The sequence below is a fragment of the Crocodylus porosus genome, unplaced genomic scaffold, assembly GCF_001723895.1.
Source record: "Crocodylus porosus isolate Cpor-Errol unplaced genomic scaffold, CroPor_comp1, whole genome shotgun sequence".
NCBI classification, from domain to species: domain Eukaryota; kingdom Metazoa; phylum Chordata; order Crocodylia; family Crocodylidae; genus Crocodylus; species Crocodylus porosus.
The window spans coordinates 259,729,732-259,734,290 of NW_017728886.1; the positions used below are offsets into that span (position 1 = coordinate 259,729,732).

The 4,559-nt window shown below is 45.7% G+C and overlaps 1 protein-coding gene across 2 annotated transcripts in view; it reads right to left on the reverse strand.

Annotated features, from left to right (window-relative positions):
* ZFAT (zinc finger and AT-hook domain containing) overlaps positions 1-569 on the reverse strand; it is a 137,919-nt gene extending 137,350 nt beyond the window's left edge. For both annotated transcript variants that reach the window (XM_019553066.1, XM_019553059.1), the window contains exon 1: positions 349-569. The gene's annotated coding sequence lies outside the window, so the exon portion shown is untranslated. The remainder of the gene's footprint in view (positions 1-348) is intronic.
* Positions 570-4,559: the final 3,990 nt, after the last annotated feature.

Sequence of the window (4,559 nt, forward strand, 5' to 3'; positions counted from 1 at the left end):
CCCCTACGTATTTAAAAAAAAGACTTCTTATTGTCCTTAATCTGGGAAGCCAGTCCCAGTTCCATCTCTGCCTTGGCCTTCCTAACTGCCTCTGATATTAGGCAACCATTTTGAATCAATTTAACCTCTCCCTAACACCTCCAAATGTCTGGACTTAGCCCTGGTGTTGCCAAGCTGTTCTCTTTCAGGCAAGTATTATCTCATCTGAAAGAAATGCTAAGGTTAATAGGTGACTACACTCCCATGATTTGCAACTGTTGCAAATGAATGTGTGAAAAGGCCCAAAAGATCTTTTTTTTATACAGCATCAATGTGAGAGTTTCACATTTATCAAACATTTACATTTACCTGCTAGTCCAAAAACTACATAGAAGATAAGAACAGTTTTTCAGGAACAAAACCTAGGTAAAATCCCCAAGACTTTACTCCTTGCTAGCAGCTCTGTGTGGTGGAAGAAACTTGGCTTCACACCAGGCTGATGATCCTGGACCTCACTGCTGCTTCCCACACATACTCATCTTTTGTATCTAGTGGTATAGTCCTCCAATTACTATTTGGTAAAATGTCCAAGCCCTTGAATTACTGCAAACATAGGAGAAGGAAAAATTAAAACAACAACAAAAAGCAATTAGGAACCAATATTCTGTTATTTAAACATACATGTTAGAAAATAATCAGTGTGGCAGAACAATTTGTGCCTACCACTTTAAGGTGTCTGAGCAGGCAGTAAGCAGCCTGAAGGTGACAGCAGGCCCAATCAGGCAGTCATATGTTAGGCAGGAGGCTGCCTGATTGGTGGAGAGGCTGGGAACCTGGGTATAAGGCTAGGCCCCAGAGCAGAGCTGGTAGTTGCTGCAGGAGTAACATCCCCCAGCTGGAGGTGGTGCTCAGGAACACCTAGAGGACAAGGTAGGAACTATGAGGATAGAGGAGGTTCCTGGTCCTGGGGCATTACCTAAACCTGCACCCTGCTGGGGCTGGATGCTGTGGTGGGGAAGATAGCGGCAGGGCAGCTTCCAGAAAATTCAGCACCCGTGCCTCCCTAGTGAACGGTGAGTACAGGAGGCCAGAAAGCCTCAGCCCCTACTGCCTTGCAGATGACCTCTTAGAGCAGAAAGGAGCACATCCCAACAGGAAAGTACAGGGCCAAGGCCCACTGACTGGAGCCTGAGGTGGGGTCCAGGCTGTGAGAAGGGGGCCTAAGATCAGGGCCCAAATCCACTGAGGCTTGAGGCTCATGAAGAACCCAGGTGTTGAGGCTTCAGGGGCATGGGATTGCGAATCCCAGTGTGGGAGCACAGGGGGCCCAGGCAGGTCTAAGGACACCTGAGGCCAAGTCTAGGCTGGGTGAGGCCAGTGACAGCTCAGCTAAGGGACTAGGGAGTAATGATAAATATGGATACTAGCTGCAAGGCATGGTCAATGGTATAAGGGGAGGTTCGGAGCCATGTATTCACCATTAGCATCAGGGCAATTAAATGAGCAGCCTCCCACTTACGAACATCTTTAATTATAGCAAAGGCAAGGCAGATGAGGCAGGTGGGCGGACTGCTGTAGACAAGTGGGTGTGCCCCAGGACGGCCCACTTGTTACCATCCAAAATAAGTATTTCACAAATACATGATCTAACATTATATCAAATGTACTGCCAGAGCGTGCAAAAATCTTCTCTTATGGTTTTCACCATTTAAATCTTAGCTTCTGATTCAAACTGTTGAAGCACTTTAAGCCCAATGCTGGGCCCACCGTTTTACTTGGCAACGTTCCTTACTCATTCCAAAACAGGGATGAGGGCAAAGAGGCAACACGTGTCAGAATGAACCAAAAACTGTACTGACTAGGGCTAGGGATAAAAAGTACACATAAACCAGTATAAATGATTGGAAACCAGTTCAAATCTGTGGCACAACAGAAGTCCACAGCACATAAATGGCTGAAACAGGTTTAAGGTAAACCTGAATGGATGCAGTATCAGACTTCACTGGATTTAGATTAAATTGGCTTACTGAACTTCTATCCCAGATCCCATCCAGATTCAAGTTTAACTGACAATCCTCCGGCATCCCAGGATGTTTTGCACCTTCCTTGCAAACCCTACCCCTACAATGTGGGCAAGCTAGCCTTGATCTAAGCCGTCTGCTCCAGATAAGTAGGGAGGTGTGCTCTGGTTTCTGGCCTGAGCCACTGCAGGCATGTGGCTGCATTGCCAAAAGCAGAACTGAATATCTGTTCACTTGCTTATCGGTTCAATCTATGCAGCTTATACTAACCAGAAAAGACTGAAGTGATTCAGCCTCAGGCTTTTTGGCTGTCTGTATTTAGCCAAAGGGATTGTAGCACTGGGCTCACTGAGGCCAAGATTATTGTTTGACAGTATTTAAACCATATTCAACATTCCACTTCTTTTTTTTTTGTTACTTGTTTTACTACTACACTGGTCACATGCATTTACTGGTGATTCCAAATAGAGTTTGAAGCAACAAGTGAACAAATTAAGTTAAAACTATGCAAAGTCACAGTAGTTATATTGAATGCAAAATGCTTTATTTAAAATCTCATCATGGATGGAATAGTGCAAACCCCAGGATGCAGTCTGAGAAATGTTATTACAGCAATATAGTCACTACAAGCTACTGAGAAGTGCAAATAAGCACAGAGCAACATGGAATTTGACATCCCAAGGAAAGATATGTCCATGTAGTGATTAAATACAGTAAAATCTACAGCAGGTTAGAGAAACAAATTTGAATGGATACTGGGGGCAGGTATGGTGGGTCAGAATCAGGAACACCCAAGCTGGTAGAAGTAACCGGACTCGGTGTCCCCTGCTTTCCATTAGGCCCCATGAACTGAGTTCTAAAACTCAGCCTATGGTATCCAAAGCTTAAAATCTCAATTTATTGTTAAAAGTGAATATTAAAATATTTGATAAAGAGTAAGAAACAACCAAGCCTCTCTACAGTTTTTGAAAATGGAACAAATACTTCCTGATTTCATACCAGGTCTGAAAAGCTAAAACACACAAGGAGCAAGTTTACCAAATGTTCAAACATAATCTTTTCCTGAGGTAAAAGGAAGGGCAATACATTGATCCTAGAACTGGAAGAGAAAAAGTCAAGAGGGAGTCTATTACAAAAGCCTTTTGTAACTTTATTTTTTAAAGCAGCTCGAGTGTGTTCTGAATTTTATGCTGTACTCAGAATAACCCAAAATAAAAAAAAACTGACAGTCAATCTTAACAGTATACTTCATATTTCAGAGTCTAGTTCTGCCAACAGATTGCAAGTTTACAACGCTGAGGTATGCTCATGTCTACTGACCATAGCATGTCCCCTTGAGTCACTCAAGTCATGTGAAAAATGACCATCTAGCAAGCTTGTGAGGGCTATGCACACATGGGCAGAGCACATCTGAAACACAAGCATTAGGCTCATGCTTTGTATACACTGCTTAATCTGGAAAGAACAAAGTGCTTGACATTGTTCACCCAAAAGGCAATGGAGCATCATGCAACAGCAATAGTGATGTGCAGGCACCCGATCAGCCACAAAACTTCTAGAAAACAGACGCATCAACATGTGCACAGAGAATGGGTTTGAGAGTGATACAAAGCGGTTGAATCGTCTCAGAATGAGGTTTGCTCTTAACTGAACATGAACACTCAAAAGAGATGAATACAAGTTGAGACAGTAACTCAGAGGTGTGAACCACTGAAGTCTTTTGCCATCTCAACATGGTTCCTCCATGTCTGTACTCAGCTACCCACCCAAAACTGTAGCACTTCCCCAGATATCTACTAATGTAGGGGCAGGGAGGCCGACTCCAAACTGCTTTCCTTCAGTAGGGACAGCCCCCAAGGGGCTAATACATATATAAAGAAGCAGGGATGCCCCTCTCCTAGATCCCCACAACCACATATCCCCAAGTCACCTCTTGCAGTGTTCCACTCTCCCTCTGCCTGAGCCAAGACCCATTTTCAGTTTTGCTTCTCTAAAGGGAAATGTATGCTATATGCTAGGTATGGTAAATGTTAAAGGGAGACGTTTCTGGGCACAGCATCATCTTAATCCCCAACTGTGTAGGAAAATATATATATATATAAAGGGTTTAGTCCGTCTATCTGTAACACTCTTGGGGGGGGCGTGGCTCCTGGCAGGGTGTGGCTCCAGTCAGTGTGGTGTGAAGAATAGCCGCCAGGAATGACGGGCAGGGCGGGGCTCCAGTGGAACGGGCCAGGTAGATGCGGAGTGGGAGGGGGAAGCAGGGGTGGCATGGGGCCAGATGCAGAGGGAGGAGGTTCGGGTGGCACAGGGCCAAACGTGGAACTGGTGGGGGGGGCCACAGGGCGGGACACAGAGCTGGGGAGCATGGCCAGACACACAGAGGAGTGGTACAGGCCTGGACATGGAGCAAGGATGGGGTAAGTGGCGCGTGGCCATACATGGAGCAAGGCAGGGGGGTGTGGTGCCCAGTCGGATGCAGAGTGGTGGAGGTGCAGCCACTGTGCGCAAGCTTCCCCACTCTGCTCCTGGGAGCTGTCAGTGGCATGGGGTGGTAGG